The sequence below is a fragment of the Atractosteus spatula genome, chromosome 8 (genome assembly GCF_055471065.1).
Source record: "Atractosteus spatula isolate fAtrSpa1 chromosome 8, fAtrSpa1.hap1, whole genome shotgun sequence".
NCBI classification, from domain to species: Eukaryota; Metazoa; Chordata; class Actinopteri; order Semionotiformes; family Lepisosteidae; genus Atractosteus; species Atractosteus spatula.
In genome coordinates this window covers 59,868,510-59,887,296 of record NC_142713.1, presented here as the reverse complement: position 1 = coordinate 59,887,296, position 18,787 = coordinate 59,868,510, and the positions used below count along the sequence as shown (strand labels likewise).

At 46.8% G+C, this 18,787-nt stretch overlaps 1 protein-coding gene across 1 annotated transcript in view; it reads right to left on the bottom strand.

Moving 5' to 3' along the window:
* The window catches only part of LOC148829952 (fatty acyl-CoA reductase 1), an 82,263-nt gene extending 71,039 nt beyond the window's left edge, over positions 1-11,224 (bottom strand). The window contains exon 1 of the mRNA XM_088922618.1: positions 10,988-11,224. The gene's annotated coding sequence lies outside the window, so the exon portion shown is untranslated. The remainder of the gene's footprint in view (positions 1-10,987) is intronic.
* Positions 11,225-18,787: the final 7,563 nt, after the last annotated feature.

Here is an 18,787-nt window from a genome sequence, read left to right as displayed (position 1 = left end):
GGTCCTCAGCCGCCTGGGCTGGGGGAGGTCTCCTTTAGCTCATGCGGCTGGTGCCCTGTTGCGGTACGCCGGAGACCCGGGTTCGCGCCCCAGGTGTCGCAGGACGAACCGGCAGGGTGGAGCGGCGAGGGCACGGGCCCGCGCGGAACTGCGACGGTCACACATGTGGAAAGCAAGCCCAGAGGGTGCTCTCCTGCCTTGTTTGCTCTTTTATGGGAAATAATGTAGAACAAACTACATGAAGTGTATTTAAAACAGAAATCAGGAGGCAATTATATACTGTATAACCATAGGGTGGGAATACGTGACAAGATATCCACCCATGTGCTTGAGGCCGATAAGAAACTGGATCTACCGGGAAGAACTACCAAGCAGGGCAGATGGGCTGATTGGCTCCTCTCATTTGTAACTTTTTCTATACCAGAGTTTTAATTTACTAATATTAAAAATTTGCTGTCAAGAATTTGCATACAGTCAATGGTTAGTACCAAAATTTCACCTTTACAGCATGAACATGAAATGCAGTTTGTTTTTGAAATTGTGTCAGTGAAAGTCTATTCTTAGCTACGCCTCAGGAAAGCATCCAAGCAGCAGAAAGGAAGCACACGCAGGTTACCCAGACATCTTTAGAAATGTGCATCCTGCAGGTGAAGCAATTTTTGCAGTGCGTTGTGATCTGAATTCCGTAAGTCTTAAACAGCCCTCACAGACCTGATATAGGAAAGGACCGACCCAGGCATTTCTCATCTTTTCACACAAACCACAACGGCAGCACTTAGCTGTATGGATGTCAGGTAAAGCTTGCTGCCATCTTACAGCATGTAAACACAGCTAACTGCCAGATAACAGGGGAGAGTTCTCCAGAATCTCTGAACTGGCTCCATCACTCTGCTCTCCTCCCCACTGAGAGCTGGTGTGTGGGGAGTGTACTGGTGCACTATGGCTGCTGTCGCATCATCCAGGTGGGGCTGCACACTGGTGGTGGTGGAGGGGATCCCCACTACCTGTAAGGACAGGAATACTTGCAGGCTACTCTAAAACATGGCTTTTACCAACCTTTCAGGGGTCTACAGAATGAAAACCTTTCTACAGACACATTTAATTCTACACCAGAACCAGAACTAGAATATGGTGAAGGAAACAAACAGGTCTTTCTCAATACCATTAACTTGTGCAGGAAGATATCACCACTGGAATAAGATGCCTGAGAATATTTCATTTGCAAAATATAAATGTTTACTGTCTCGTAGAACAATGTATGTTCAATTGCATGCATGATTACAAATGAGTCTGTCATTCTCTCCCTCTATCTTGTTCATTTTTTAATTCTTTCTTATTTCGCCATCCAGTGATGTGAAAGAAGCCATTGTTCCATACTTCCACCGCCCTTGGTGTAACTTGAAATTTTACACGTCAGAGTCTTTCTGTACCAATCAAGACAATTAATCATACGATTCCCACAGTCAGGACCTACGTAACACACCTTTAAGGAGCTTCCTATTGTATATTCAAAAAGAGAACAAATATTTAGAGGAGTTTTTATGACTTATATGTAGTCAGTGTTGTAAGATCACTTTGATCCCCAAGCTAAAATGAAAATCTAAAACTAATATTTGCTATACCTTGAACTGTCAATGCTCAGTTATGGATTTTTCAATTTAGCCCTTGAATTGTTGAGAAGGAACTGCATTTTACAGCATGAAAAGGCAGAATACCAGACTGTAAAAAACATGGCTTTTCATGTGAAGTGTCCTTCAGCAAGTCATGTGACTTCCGAGCTTCACTAGGGCAGCCAGTAACTCGCACTGATTCTGGCCAGCGCTCTCATCCCCAGACGCGCCAGGACGCATCAGACACAATTCATCTCGACAGAAGCCACTTCCTTCAGCTACCTTCCTGAATGTGAATGACATTTTTACAGACCTCCCCTGATTGGCTATGGGTCAGAGAATAAATGTGTCCATTAGAAGCAAAAAACTCAAAATGAAATCCTCTCCAGCTGTTAAACAGCCGAAGAACACGGTTGTTCACCGTGCAGGACCCGAGCAGGGCCAGCGCCCCCGGAATTTACAAGCACCCCGCACGAGTCAGACTGCGAACCGATGGTGATGTCCCTCCCCTCCGGGGTCAGTCATTCTCAAGACTCATCTCTGTACACAGGAAGCCTACAAACAGGAAGTCTTTCTCAGTGGAACAGGATGGGTGCTGGCATACAACAGAGAATGGTACTCTGTCAGATGTTTCACTACGCAGGGGTAAGAGCTGTTCAGCGTTCAGAAGCTGCAGTGAACACCTACGCGCTGGTCTGGTGTGTGAGCTGGGGAGTACTGATGGGCCTGGCTGATCTACTCCTCTGCTCTCACGCACGTATTAGAACACCAGCACATTCTCCTCCGGCATGTGGCTTTGTGGGCTTGGAGGTCAATAACCTCGAGCCTTTGCACTGCATGAAGGTTGAAGAGCCCTTTGGAATAAGGGATTCTCCAGCTGCCAGAAGACTGCACTTCAGGAGTCAGGGGGACCACCAAAAAATTGGATACGGCCTTCAGAACATCCCAGAAACTTGATTCTTCCTGTCTGAAGCAAAAATGTATTACATGACTTTCTATACCACATGAAATTAGGAGAAAACAAGCATGAATGCAAGCATTTTTGTTCTTCAGCCCTTGAGAGCAATTTCAATTGCGTTGGTGGTTATTCAAGGGTTTAAGTTATTAATGCTTAGAGGAATTAAAAATTCCCCAGATACTTTAAAAAGCTGGAGGAGCAGAGGCATTTAGCAGGGAACTCTCCTGGTGCCTTCTCAACAAAGCTGTTCCCAGCCCTCAGAAAACACACACAACCACTAAGCAGCCCCACTGGCCTTTCTCACTGGAAGACGCATAAAACACAGAGCTGTGGCTGCTGTTGTTTACATAGGTGGGAAGGACCCAGGAATATTTACAGTAGATCAGCCAACCAACTGCTGAAAAACCAGATCCGGACTCCCACTGCGGTACTAAGAGCACAGTGAGGGGTCTGGCTGCCATCCTGTTTATTAAGTTCTTATTCCACGTCTACGCCAGTTCAAAACAAGGCTTCCTGAGTTTGATTCCTTGGAATCACCTTCATCTACCACCAGAAAGGCACTCTGCAGCAGAGAGGGAGCAGTACAGCAGTACAGTCAGGCCCTGCGCTAGGCACTGCCCTGCGCATGTTGTACCTCTTTGTGCGGCTGGTTTTCAGGCACCACTGTCTCTTCTGCAGGCTGGGGCGTGCAGTTAAACGCCGGCAGCCTACAACCCCTGCCGCAGTGTAGCCTCCACCGAATTAAAAATGGAGAGAAACAGGCACTGCTTTACGCAAAGGGTTGTGGGAGTCTGGAACAAGCTACCCAGCCATGATGTTAAAGCTGATACTAACTACTTGGACCAATTAGCAACTAGTTATTAGTTATTAATTAGTTACCAGACTTGCCCAATGGAGCTATTCTTCTTCTGTTCTGGATGTAAGAAAGATTTTGAGCAGCAGTATGGTAAAATTCATTTCTAAAAATGAATAGTAGTTTCAAAACTCATTTTTGGTGCTTAGACATTTACATTATAATAAATTCAAACAGAGAGTAGCTAAGTGTGCAAGAGGTAATTAATTGTTTTTGACGAATAAATCCTTTTTCAGAGATTCTGGCACATATTGTAAGAAGCCTTATCTCTCATTCAGACACATTTTGATGAGCATGCTGTCTGTTCCCCCATTAGACTTGAGTACAGGTCATTTGTCATGCAGTTAAAATCTGCAGCTCTTTCCTGGCTTAAATATTCCTAGACATTTCCTCTGTGTTCCTTCGTCTACACACTAAAGTACTCAAGTCATAAAATACCAGGCAAACATCAGAAAACGGGTAAGTCACAGACACTGAATTACTCTCCATATTTCATAGTTTTTTATGAGTTCAAGAGAGCAGATTTTTGAGACGGGAGGGAGCCGACTGCTCTGTGAGGGCAATTCAACAGCAGAGACGAGGCCTGTGACAGCCACGATTTGCAGTGTTCAACACTGTGAACCCCTCACTCAGGAATTAACCCTTGATTGACTACGCCCGTCACTCAATATTTTTCACAGTTTTCTCCAGATCTCATCATTGCTTCAACTCCCACCCTTCTGTACCGAGACTCAGTGCACTGCACCTGAGCAGCAGGTGTGCTGTAGTGAATGTGAAGATTCTCGCACGGGTGGCGATTGATAAGGCTGAGTGACACGATAGGGAAGGAGGGAATCGACCCGTCCATGGTGGGGAAGATAGCAGCTCCCTGCTCTTGTCCAGCCCTGGCATCTGCAGGAGGATGACTCAGAATGTCTCCAGGGCTGCAGCGTCACAGTGACGGAGCTGCTGCGTCCCCAGTGAACACGGACAGAGCCGTGGGAGCAGTCTCACACCATGCGTTCTGTTTCCACTGTCGGCAGCCCTCTTCACAAGGCAGGCACGTGCTAGACCTCGCTGCTGCAACAACTGCACTGCGCTGCGCTGTTCTACACGCTATGAACGGAGACAAATGAACCAGTGGGCACACGTGAAAGCCACGTCAAAGTGCATTAATAACCAAGAACACCCTTTGGGTAAGGTGGAACAAGCTGCCCAGCCCTGTGACTGAAGCCGATACCCCGGAATCGTTCAGGAAACAGCTAGACGAGATCCTGTGATCAATTAGCTACTACCCACCAAACTGGCCAGATGGGCTGAGCGGCTCCTCTCCTCTGCAGCCATTCTTACAGTATGTTACTGATCCTACTCTCTTACTTCTTATGCGCAAGTAAACCAAAGTGATCGTTTGTGCTGAAACGTGAAATGCATGCATGAAATGCACAGAGCCTCAAACGCCAACTACCGCCCTAGAAAGGTGTTGTAGGCTCTTTATTCCTTCCACTCATGGTCCCTGGAAACAGGGAGGTGGAGCAGCCCACCCCTGCCCACCCGAGTCCGCCCCAGTCCATCCCAGTCCTCCCCAGTACGTCCTGGTCCACCCCATTCTTTAGTATACTCCTTTAGCCCTCTAGTACTGTGTACTCCTCCTGTTGTACACGTAAGTGCTTCACATGTAGGAGGAGACCCACTCCATCCACCACTGAATAGCAGACCCATCCGGGTAACGAACACACAATTAATAATTAATAAAGATGTACAATTATTAATAAAACTCGTGAAAGCATTGTGGCAGAATAAGGACGACAACTCTGCCGTGGTCAGAAAAACGAACATCACCGCTGGTCTTTAACAAGCCTGTTTCCCTGTGGTTCCTGTCATCATCACAGAAGGCACAGGCGGAGAGCTGTGCGTGGTGAGGGTCCCGAATGGGGATTCTTTAGAGCAGTGATGTCTTCGGGCCACGGCGCATCAGCCCGAGCTCTTAAGGAGCAGGCTGTGCCCCTGGTGCGGGCGGAGGCCAGCTGCAGGGCTCTCCCTGCACGGTGAGGTCCCGGGGGGGAGGGCTGGCCAAGCCAAAGCAAAGCTCGGTAATTCTTCCTCGATCACAGAAAGCAGCGAGGGGGAAGGGAGGAGGGACTGGCGCCGTGAGGCGTGAGAGGAGGGAAAGGCAGCGTGCTCGCACAGGAGACACAGAGCCACAAACCTGCTCCTGCCTGTGGAGCTGAAACAGCCCTTTGAAAGCCCGTTTCTTTCCGAGGTAGAAAATCCCTGTTTTGCAACAAGTGCATCAACTGTCATCATCTCTTGTGAAACGAGTGGAAAACAGTATGGTTATCGTCTCTGAAGCTGAGTGCTGGACAAGCTCTGCGTCAAGGCCTTAATCCTTGAAAAACATCAGCTGTACGATAAGACTTTTATTGTCTGGCTGGTGAGCGTTTTACTTATTATTCCTGCGTTCACTGTATTTTATTTTACTCACATTCCTGAGATTTTGTATTATACACACAATATATAATTACTTAACAACAAAAACGAAACTAGAGACGGTATGCAAACTCCTGCTGGTAAACTCTCCTGAATCAGTTAACAATAAACTGTCAGACAGCCAGTGGTGTCTTAAACAGAGCCAGAATAGCTCCAGGCAGTACCTATCACCATTCGTGTGGGATTTGTGTAGTTAAAACCCAGTAACCCCATCTATCCAATGTAACTACTAAAATGGAAAATGCCCAGTATGTGCCTGAAGAGTCAAACTCTTCTCCGTTTGACAAACAGAAAAAACACAAACTGTCAGCTGTCAGCTACAGCTCAAAAGCCCATCAAAACAGCCTCTCAGCTGGGGTCAGACTTTCAGGTGGAGACAGCAGCAGTAATCCATTAATCAGAATACAGCTACTAACCCATCCTGGTGGCAATATGAGCACATATGGTACAGCACTGATACAGTAGCAGCTCTCTAAACCCTTAAGCATGTTTTTCTCCAAATAATAATAATTGCCCTTACTGCCACAGACCTCTATTAGAAACATTATTTCTACTGTTAAAATGATGATGGAGATGATGAAGGTGTCTAGGAGGGCTTGAAACACACCAGACAGCCGAGTAACAAGGCGGGATTAACTCTGATTCAGGCATCACTGGTGTCATTGCTGGACAAACGGCAGACCTGAATTGCAGCAATTGTCTAATTAATTAATTCCACAGCTGTACATCACTCTCAAACAACGGCAATCGCGTGATCTTGCTCGAGACTCACCCCCGGATGATTTTTAAAGTCTGACATGCAATGATGCTAATATGTTAATAAAGGTGCCGTTTATTAACTACTCTGCTCTCATCTGGGACTGCCAATAGCATCAAATTCTGCTATTAGTTCTGCACTAATCCTGTCTGCAAGACTTAGCAAGTAAAGTAAGGTTTCTAAACATCTGCAATTGTCTTGTTTTGCTTAATTTTTTTTTTTTTTCCATTCTTCATTTGGAGGTTTTAACACGGATACTTTTGGGTGCCAGGTCTCTGGGTCTTCAAGGGAACTAACTCCGACCGCCTCCTTAGATAAATGAAAGCGGTAAAGAAAGACGGACCATTGATCGTCGCTTTTCAGCCAGGTCCGTCCTCGGGATTTTTTTTCTTCTTCATTCCCCTGATGTTGGGGATTTGCCATGCCAGTCTCGGCAGTACAGCTGTACGGAGTCGTGACTCGCCCTCCCAGATGCCCAACCGCGCTTGCGCCGTGCGCTCCGCTGGCGCGTGAAGACGACGGGAGCGCTGCACGTGCTGTGGAGCTCGGTGCAGCATATCGCCTTTTTTATGGCTCATCAGGAATATTTATTGCATTTGCAATAAACAGTCCGTTGCTTTAAAATCTGTCACTACGGGTCACTACAAATGTACTTATTCCAATAGAAAGACCTTGGCAGTTCACTGCTCCAGAAAACAGTCCTCTTTGATTTTTTTTAGGTGTTTCATTCTGACAGCTCATTCTTCTAAAACCAGGCGCCTTCGGAAGAGCTTTTTTTCCTGTCAGATTTCCTCATTTATTTCTCGCCGTGAGACGGCCGTTTAACTGTCTCGAGCAATCCGGTTTTAAAGCGGTAAAACCGCCCAATTACGAAACAGCGCAGTCTGAAGGACCCATTTCAAAACCGTGAAATGCTTTCTGAAACAATATTAATAAAAAAATAAGTTTATTGATTTATAGGAAGCCCATAAAAAAACAGGCGGGTTTAAATGAAATATGGTTTTAAGGGTATTATTGATAAAGTTTTTCTCTGGTGTAGAATTCCTTCATCCCTGCATGATTCCTGTAGCCCTAGACTAATGCCACACAGAAACTTAAGATGGCCACATACTGTAGCAAACAGATATGAATGAGACATATTTCCCCTCATCAGTTACACTCAATACACTTGCATATTTCAGGAAACAAGAAATTTTGCTCCAGAACAAGGTTAGAAAATGGGTATGGGTACATCATCTGTCAATGGGGCACATACTGTATAATAGAACAGGTGGGGAGCTGCGTCAGCATGCGTAGGCTGCAAAGGAACAAGTAATACAGTAGGTTTATTCCGTGCTGAAAAAAAGAAGAAAGAAAACACAACGTTTCGGTCACCCACTTCACACACCTGAAGAAGGCTCCACGGCCGAAACGTTGTGTTTTCTTTCTTCTTTTTTTTCAGCATGGAATAAACCTATCACTTGTTCCTTTACATATAATAGAAGGCTCTTTCAGAGCAACACATTATTAGGACATCATCGTGTGATTAAAACCGACATTTTAAAAGACGTGCTTAAACGTTTTTCGAGTGAGCATGAATGAGACAAGGGCCGCAGCGAGAGCCCCAGGAGGGGACCTGATCCAAGCTCTCAGCACCCTCACAGGCACGAATGGCCAACACAGCAGACTTCATCACAGTCAGCTACGGAACGTGAACCAGATCGCACCGGTGGACACTGTGAAGAAGTGCATCTAAAACGGAGGGGGGAGGGGAGCACCGCTTTACACAGAGGGTAGTAGGAGTGTGGAACAAGTCACCCAGCCATCTTGCTGAAGCCTGGTTTCTTTCCAGAAACAAATAGGTGCGATTCCTGTGTCACTTAGCTACTAACTGCCAAAAGGGCTCGATGAGCCGAACGGCCCCCTCTCGTCTGCATAAACCTTTTTTATGTTTTAACACGACCCCCCTTCAACACACAGCAGGTTGCAGAGCTGCTATTTTACGTTAAAAAAAAAACTGGAACTACAAGTCCACAAGCTCACTGGAGCTGCTGCACGCAAACAGGTGAAAGCTGATCGGACTAATCAGGGTGGTGGTTTGGATTCAAAGGAATTTCTTTCACTGTCCCAACTGAGATGGAGATGGAGATCTCAGGGCTCCTACTTGAGAGCTACAAGTCATTTTCACACAGCCTAGTCCATTTTCACCAGCATTCTCCAACAGCGGACTCCGGGAGGAGATGCCCCATATCAGAGACAGGCCAGTGGGATACAGTGAGACAGGGGACCGCATCTCTGCCTCCTCACAGCTGCTGTCTCCCACAATTCAGAAGGTGTTTACTTATTGGTATTTGTTACCAAAAAAAAAAAAAACAAAGGAATTTTCCTACTCGGTAAAGAAGAGCCCTGTTCCATGTATGGGCTGGACCGACCTCGTGAAGCTGCTGTTGTTAGATTTGCAGGTGATAAAGACCACATGTACAGCCATGCCGCTTGAATCAACTGAGTGTGTTTGGGGGCTTTGTTTGCATCCGCAGGCCTCTCTACTGAGGTTCACAAGGAAAAGAAATGAATGTATATACAGTATATTACATGCTACTGAGCTGCTGAAGCCAAGTTGTGCCAGCCCATCACAGGGCACACATATACTGTACACACACAGGAACAATACTGATCCTGGCACAGGGCACAAGGCAGGACACACCCTGGACAGGACGCCAGGCCATCACAGGGCACACGTATACACACACAGGAACAATACTGATCCAGGCACAGGGCACAAGGCAGGACACACCCTGGACAGGACGCCAGGCCATCACAGGGCACACGTATACACACACAGGAACAATACTGATCCAGGCACAGGGCACAAGGCAGGACACACCCTGGACAGGACGCCAGGCCATCACAGGGCACACGTATACACACACAGGAACAATACTGATCCAGGCACAGGGCACAAGGCAGGACACACCCTGGACAGGACGCCAGCCCATCATGGGGCAAAGTCACACTTTCATAGTTTCATACTCACACATAAATTTGAGGGTGATGGTGGGTGGCAATTCAGAGACTCAATAACCAACCAACCAACCCACGTGTAACTGTGCAACCAGCCATGTCCCTTTGCGTTTTATTCTGTCGTAAAAGATGTCATAGACGGTCACAGGGAGGCGATTTAAACCGAGCTGCGGGGACTGAGCTCAAGGCAGCGTGCTATAACGAGCTAGCCGAGGCAGGCAAACCAAGCACCTCGAGTGCAGAGGATGCAGTCTACAGGGGATGAGCTCATCCGAGGATGTGAGCATTTTGCCACAACTGCGGGGACAACGTGTTCGCCTCATAATTCACAACCACAGGCGCGCCCCCCTTCCCGTATTATTTTTTATTGCCCAGACACGACCGCGATCACAACTACCCCCTCCCGCTCCTCTTCAGATAAAACGTCAGACATTGCAAACGTCGATCTCATCCCGTCGGGGGGAAACCCCCCCCCCCCAAAACAATTACTTAGAAAAGGGCAAATTATTGTCCCCTGTGAACACGCAGCGCTGTGGTCGCGTTAATACGCCCAGGTGCGTTCACGCTGCCCGGCGGGGACCAGCGCATCGCCGGGGGGGGGGGAGGGAGTCTACACACCGGCATGACTGCGGGGAGTGGGCGTATCACTGACCCCGCAATTCAAACTCCTGTCAAATATTGCGAAGGGGAGCCGGTCGGTACAGCGGCGGCGAGTTCGAGCTACTTGGCTCGGCCGCCTTTCCGCGTCTGTGCGCCGCGCATCCCAGAAGACCGGAGTCGCCGGCAGTCGCCAGCGGCAGCGGTTATTTTTGTTTGGTTTTTTTTTGCTTTCCGGCTGCGATATCTGTGTTGCCTCACCCATCTGCTTCCCTCTAAAATGAAGTGATACAACGTTTCATCATCTGTGTTTCCCCCCACCCCCCTGCGGTACGTACAGGCGCGCTTCGCCTCTCTCTCCGCACTGACATGCTGTACAGTAGATCTTTCCGGGCGCAAAAGCACGTTTATCCCAAACCGAACTTTCCAGCCCTGGTGATGGGAGGTACCGGCGACCCTTACGACACATCGGTCCTCGTTTTATCCCGGACTAGCAACAACAACAACAGCAAACAAAATCAATCACAAAAAGCGCACCGAATGAAAAAACGAATCCATCCATCTGCTCTTCAGTGTACAGTCCACCCGGACGCGATGTAGTTACTCTAATGCCGGCCAGCGCATTACTGGACGCTTCCTGCTCTCCACCCTTAGCCAGATTCCCAAGCCGCCTGCCTTTTCTCCCGGCTGATGTCCGCTTTCAGCGGCGCGCCCCGGAGAAAGGCAGAGCTACACGTGTGCCTTACCGTGACCATGGGCGGGACGTTCCCAGTCTCGACACCGGCCCCGAGCGAGGCTGCCAGGGCGGACCGCGCTCTCTGCCTCCTCCCGGCTGTCCGCCGTGCAGCGCCGACACCCCAGGCAGCAGTCAGACAGCCCCTCGGCCGGACGGGTGGGCAGGGCAGAGCCGCGGAGAGACGCGAAGGGGTTGCGCGCATGGACGCGTGTGTGTACAGTATATATATACGCGCCTGTGCGTGTGTAGGACACCGAAACCGCCGGGCATTCCTCCTCCTCCCCCCTCCCCTCCCAGCTCGCTGCTACTTCTTTTTTTTTGCAAACAGAACGAAACGCTCGTCATCGTCATTGGGCAAACCGGCGCGGCGAGGAGAGATCGTGTTACTCCATTCGCTACGGAGTACACATAGTGATCGATCAATGTGAAATTAGAATCCCTTTTTTAAGTGAGTTCAATACTACTGCTACCACCACGGCTACCATAATAATAATAATAATAATAATAATAATTGTATCCTCCACCCGCAGGTAGGATATTGCAGAATCATACTGAAATAACTATCACATTTTCAGATAGATCTGGTAATTCTTCAGGCACGTACAGTACATTCATTTTTAAAGACTGACATCTCTAGCGCGCCCTGAGGTCGCAGACTTGTATGCATATGATTTTCCTTTTGTAACTGAAGATTTTGTATTGTTTTGTATTGAACTGGAAATTCACCTAATGAAACCGGTGTTGTACTTAAACGTCAACAATTCATGCCGATGAGCGGCACAGGCTGAAACCCGATCTTGTCAGATCTCAGAAGCTCAGCTAGGCTGCGTCCAGCCAGTACTGGAATGGGAGACCTCCCAGGAAAAACGGGTTTAGTTCATTTTTAATATCTAATATTAAAGAGTTTAGCGATAAAAGCTGATTTCGTAGTTCTTTACTTTGGGCATCATCGTGCACGTTACATCGCGACGCTCACTTGTCTGCGAACTGCTCGTGAAATAATTACATGTTTATCTTCAAGAAAATCGCTTCTTGTTCCCACCTCGCCCATAGAATTTGCTGCGGAAAATGTCTCGAAATGTCAGACATTGGTTGGCGATATGCCAGATTTTGCAACGCCTTGGACTGGATATAGTACTGTAGGTGCAACATCTCTGCTCACTCTATACAACGCCTTGCAAAAGGACTTATGACCCTTGCAGGCTGCACTCATGAGTCACGACTCTTTGAAGAAACAATTCATATGTGTTACCTGCACACCTTACTTTATACATTCAAAGCATCAAAAAACTGAACTAAACAGATCATTAATGTGAAAGAAAAGTGGAGACACGAGGATTGCACAAGTACACACTTGCTGTGGAAAACGTAAATTCATTTTTGTAACAAAATTACTTTAATGAGCCACACAATTAGTTAAGCTGGCTTTGTCTGTCTGTAGTAATAGCGGCTCACAAGATTTCACAACAGATCCACCTCCCTCTGCAAGCTCTCGCAGTCAGGTGGGGAAATTCAAGCAAAGATGTAGACCAAAGAGCTTTCAAAACAACTCAGGGGTAACATTGTATAAAGGCACAGGATAAAGGTATAAGTTATTAAAAAAAACATTTCAAATATATAAGGTATAAGGGATAAAAGCATTTCAAATAGTCCAACTATCTCTTTTAGCATGGTGAAGTCAACCAGTATGAGGTGGAAGGCACCCAGACTGCCTAGACAAAGCCTCCACTCCAAACTGAGCAGCCAGGCCAGGAGGAAACGGGTTCGACACGCCACTGTGAGGCCAGCAGTGACTCTGAAAGAGCGACACAGCCCAGTCAGTGGCTGAGACAGGAGAAAATATCCAGGAGTCAACAATATCCCCGTCACTCCACAAATAACAGTACGGAACTGGAAAAAAAAACGCATCTCAAATCCCAAATAGAGTTACAAGAAAAAGCCCAACTGATACTGCTAACGTGTCTACTGCTCATCAAAGGGCTTGTGGTCAAAGAAGACAAATTTGGAACTTTTTGGTTTCCAATGCAAACCTGACGTACAATAAAGCCAACACAGTGCATCACTCAGACAACACCCTCCCTACTGTGTTGTGGTGGCAGCAGTGCGTTACAGGTCTGCTTCTCATCCACAGGGAGTGTTGATGCAGCAAAGTAAGGCAGATCCTAGAGGAAAACCTGCTCCAGACCTAAAACCGGGACAAAAATTCACCCGCCAGCAGGTCAGTGATCCTAAGCACAAGGCCACAGCTATACGGGAGTGGTTTAAGAGAAAGTAAATGTCACGAGTGGCGTTAAATTTTATTTAATGAAGTCCTGGCACGAATCTTACCGGGAATCTGTGACAAGTCTTGAGAACCACCGCCCATCGGTGATCCCCGAGGAACCTGACGGAGCTTGAGCAAATCTACCAAGAGAGAAGGGACTAAATCGCACCAGGATGGTGAGCGAAGGAGGTCAAGACTTGCCCAACAAAGACTTGCCATTGTGTTGGCTGCCAAAGATGTTTCCTCCAAATGCTGAGGTCAGGGGAGTCGGGGGTGTCGGAAGGGCAAGCCGTGGAATGGCCAGGAGAGCAGTAGAGACCCTATGCGTAGCGGTAAAAGCAGCAACATGGGGGTTAGCCCAGGCTCAGGGGGTCGGACGATGTTGGTATAGAAACCTATGCCTTCAGGCCACGGACGTGGGACGACCTGGTGCTAGGCGGGTCTCAGGACATCCGTACCCTCAAGCTGAGCCAGGAGCAGAGCAGACACAGGAAGTAAATAGGCTACACAACAAGACACACCAGAAAGACACGAACAATCACAGGGAACTAGGAACAGGACAGAAGCAGAGCGCCCTCTAGGTGTACAGGGTGTGGCAAGTGGGTCTGAATACTTGCACAATTGATGGTTTCAGTACTTTTCTCTTGAGTTACTCCTCTTTAGACAGTGAATGCTGACATTCCACACATAACACGAGCAAACACAGCCCCCAGGCCTCTGGGGTACTCCTGCGTCAGTCACTCTGTGACACGGAGAAGCAGTCAGGAGAAGGAGTGTGGGTTCAAATCCCAGGTGAGACACTGCCGTTACTGCTGTGCCTCACCTGCATGACTCCAGTAAAGGACCCACCTGTAGACATGGGTGAAAATATAAGATACTTTGGGTGAAATTGGTAAAAATAATAAGGAATAAGGAAGAAGCTGTACATCAGGGTTAACACCAGTACTCTAACGCACTGCGTGCCGGGATCTTTAACGACCAAGTAATCATGACCCCAGTTTAATGTTTCATCCCCAGGATGGTACCCCTGCAGCACAGCATCCCTGGACAACACACTGGGAAATGGAAATTCTGGTCCATAGGTAAGAGCGCCACCTACTGATCCAACAGTATTAGTTACAACAGAATCCTGGTTTTCCTTGAAAGTCTCCCACCTCACGCTGTTGAGCTTCTGAGAGGTGATGAGATCAGACCACGAGGTGGTCATGTGATTGAATGTTGTGTTTAAATTAAATAAATGCTTAAATGAAAAATAAGCAAAATTCTAGCAGGTCTACATGTGTCAATTTGTTCTGCGGTTCAGGAAGCCTCCGCCCTTGAAGTGATAGAAGTGCCTTCAGTCGGAAGAGAATCTGATCATCTCGACAGATCGACGGAAGAGACTCAGTTAAAGTCTGCAGGGATCCGGGCAGGACAGGATAACCTCTGGAGCTCTCGCACACCGCAGCTAGCTCAGCGGTGCACAGCGCAGGGCGAGCATTCTAACAATGTCAGCATCAGCCCAGAAGAATGCGACTTGATAAAGTCCCTGTGTGTCACAATGGGCGCAGGAAACAGCAGGCTGCACGTCGGCCTGCTTCCTTCTGTACATTTCGCATCACAGAGCTCGGTCGCCTTGTGTACTTTCAGAGCTGCGTGTCGGCCTATTTAGGTCACCTGCACTCGACCCACTGAGGAATCTGGGGTATGAGGAGACGCCCGATCAGCAGCACATAGCTGACAAACTTCATCTCACACTGTGATCAGAATGCAGGAACAGTTACACATGAGATTTAACCCATCTAGCCAGTGCGGTAGTTAATAGGTCATCAATTAAATCTGAATGAGAAAGGATCTCATTCAGATGTTTATTGAAAGAAGCCAGGGCGCCAGCTTCAGGCACATGGCTGAGAAGCTTGTTCCAGACTCCCGCCACACTTTGTGTCAATAAGTGCCTCCTGTTCTCAGTTTTAAAAGCACTTCCACGCAGTTTCCCCTTGTGTCCTCTGGTGTGTGTTTCACTGTTCATTCTGAAGGTCCTACTGAGGCTGTAGTTAGTCACAACGTAGCGCAGTGTGAAGTCAATGTCTCTACAAAAACACTGCCATCGATACACCCTGCAGGGGGACTTCATTTGTAGCCTTTCCAGTCTTCTGCAATGGAGTATTGCTCAACCACCACATCTCATTTCACAACAAAAACATGTGATGGAGTAGTGTTTCAGCTTTGCGGTACAGCAGCAACAGGCCCTGTTGCCGGTGATAACACACAGTAAACCACAATCAGCTGAGTGAGGGTTGTGTGGAGGGAGGTAAACAGATAATATATTGTCGGGACGCTGGGGAGACACGCCATGTAGAGACTTGAATGTAAGTAGAAGTCAATTTTATAATTAACTCAAAACCTGACAGGAAGCATGTGCGAGGACTCCAGGTCAGGAGTGACGTGTCCACTCGTGTGCGTTCTGAAGACACTTTGAAATATTTAGTGTAGTTTTACTTCCTGTAAGAAGGTTGTTACTGTAATCAGTCCTTGAAGAGATAAACACATGAAGTCTTTACAATATTCTGAACATTAGGTTCAAAAATCAATCCAGAGTTGGAGGTCTTGCCCTCGTTCTTCATTCTGGACTGAAACTGAAGTTACTCCTCTTTAGACACAGTGAATGCTGACATTCCACACATAACACGAGCAAACACAGCCCCCAGGCCTCTGGGGTACTCCTGCGTCAGTTACTCTGTGAGGTGTGGAGGTGTCATGCCTGGTGCCATGTCAGAGGACAGGGATACAGCTAATGCTCATGTAACTAATGAGAGGTTCCCAGTAACATGGCCTTAACAAAATGTACAAAACAGCTACCTCAGGGTATAGTTTAGGGTGAACACAGATCTGAGCATCTATTTTTCGCATTTACATAGAAAATAGAACAGAATACAGCACTGAGGCACAATTAGCAAATGTTGTAATCAATCAAACCTTAGAACAAAAATTGACAACAAAAATAAAAAAGGTTACATTCAGCAAAGCGAGATTTAATCTATTTGAAGACTGCACAAGAACACAGGTTGGAAAATTTAGTTAGGCTGAGATGATATTTTAGTTGCCCTGTATCAGCTTGGTCTAATACTTTCACGAGAAAAGGCAAGTTAGACGTGGGCTGAGAATTATGCAGATCATTCAAGGTCATTTGAGGTTCTTTTGGCACTGGCCTGAGTGCAGCTGCGATGCAAGCACGCTGGAGCTCAGGGTGCCATTATATTAAACACCCAGGGGCAGAGGGCTGACAGACAAGAGTCAACCGCACACAGGGAGTGGGGTCCACAGACAGGGAGGGGGTGTCATGCCTGGTGCCAGGTCAGAAAGACTGCAGGCATGAGGATTGTGAAGTGAGAAAGAGGAGAGCCCGCAAGGTCAGGGACACAGAGAGGCAGTGCTGTGGGGCGAGAGGAGAGGAGAGAAAGTTGTGTTCAATGTTATCAAGCTTGGCTGTGAAACATTACAGAAAGGTTGTAGTAGTCCAGGTGGGCAGCTGCGTCAGCATGTGTAGGCTCCAAAGGAACAAGTAATAGGTTCATTCCATGCTGAAAAGAGAAGAAAGAAAACACAACGTTTTGGCCGTGGAGCCTTCTTCAGGTGTCAGGTGAAATCCTTTAGGGATGATATTATGTCTACAACATCTGTAAAGGAATAGGAGGTGGTTTGAAAACCTGGTCTTGGAACAGATCGCTGTGAAGAGACGGAATGCTGGTTTAGTGAGAGAAGCGGGCAAGTGGCCCAGAGAGGAAGAGAAGGTATGACGAAGAGATCTAGAAAAAGATTTGGAGGAAGGCATAGTGGGTCGCAGCAGGTGTAGGCTGCAGTAGTTCAGGTGGGGAGCTGCAAAGGAACAAGTAATAGGTTTATTCCAAGCTGGTGTGAAGAAGGCTCCACGGCCGAAACTTTCTTGTTTTTTCAGCATGGAATAAACCTATCACTTGTTCCATTACACAAAGGTTTGCATGAATGAGGTGATGCAGGTGATGTGAGAGCACAGCAGGGCTTGAGCAGTCGGGTAATGCTGGAAGACAGTTATCTCGGAAGTTTTGTGATTATTATCAATAATATGAGAAACAAAAGTTGAGCACTTGTCTGAAACACAGAACCTGCGTTCCAACACCAGGAACTGTCTCCATACTTCTCCCCAGGGGTGAGGTGAGTACAGGAGATAGTGTCCAGGGTGTCAGGTGTGTGTCAGAGCGCTACTGAACTTCTGATCTTACAGACTCTCAGAAGAGCATGATAGAGCAGAATCAGAAAACATGATCACCTGCGCTCCTCTCAGTCGAAACTCTTCTAACGTTCTTACCTTGAACTTGAACTTTATTGCCATATGTAACCGGTACATGTACTGGTACAATGGAATTCTTATTGACAGAAAGTCTCTCGATTGTAAAACAAGTGTAAAAACACAAAGTGTAAACAGTGCATCAAGACAATATACAAACAAACAGTAGACAATGTACAAGTAAACAAGTAAACAGTTTGAATGTAAACTATGCAAACGTGTAAACAATGACTGGAGATGTGCAATAAATAAGAGATCATAATGAGGTAGATGGTGTAGGTATGGTCCAAGGGGCATGGCTAAATGCGTTCGCCAATCGCACTGCTTGTGGAAACTAGAAACCCAATTGTTACCAGCAAAAGCTTACAGATTGCAAACGATGGAAACGAACAGCCCAAGTGGATGAATTTCCAACAGTGGATGGACACAAGCTTAGATTCAAGATGTGCCCTTAGCTGGGAGCTGGAGCACGGACAGACTGTGTACCACCAGGCCAATCCAAGCACTTCAGACCAGATTGTTGAGAGTCAATGTGGATATTAAATGCATCCAGGATTAAAATGTTAAATTTCAAAATAGCAAATGAACAAATGAACAAATTTACCTAAGAAGGCAATGCTTGGCTTAGAAGGTCTAAAGGTTGCAAAAAAGTTCCATAGCTTGGAGAGCAGAGACTTTTAAAACCACACAGTTCAATGATGAATACTCAGGAATAGTGACAGGACTCAGACACAATATGAGGTTACACAATATACAGTGCCCAGATATAGTGGTGGCAGCATCATATTACAGTCCTGCTTCTCATCAGCACTGGGTAAAGTGTCCAGATTGATGCGAAGATAGCTGGAGCAAAGTACTTACAAAACATAGTGGAAAACTTGCCTCAGTCTGCTAAAGATATAAAAGAAAATTAATGGTGTTTGCTGACAGTTTTTTTTTTTGCTGACATGTATTAATTAATGAGCCATGACTACTACTGCAGTTCCTGAAACTGCTATAGACTACCTATCAAGGAGCATTTTACACTTTATAGTTCCTGTCATAGCTTTGAAAGGGTCTTAAGCTTGATTATGGATCCAGATTTGCAATTCTGAATCTTTCACTTACTCTCTGCTGCTTGTCCACTTGCACCATTACGTCACAGTCAGCTCCACTGAAAAGCAACATATTTTTGCAACATGATAATGTTATATTGTGCACAGTTTTCTAAAATGCATTTTGGGTCTTAGTCATGCATTGTACAA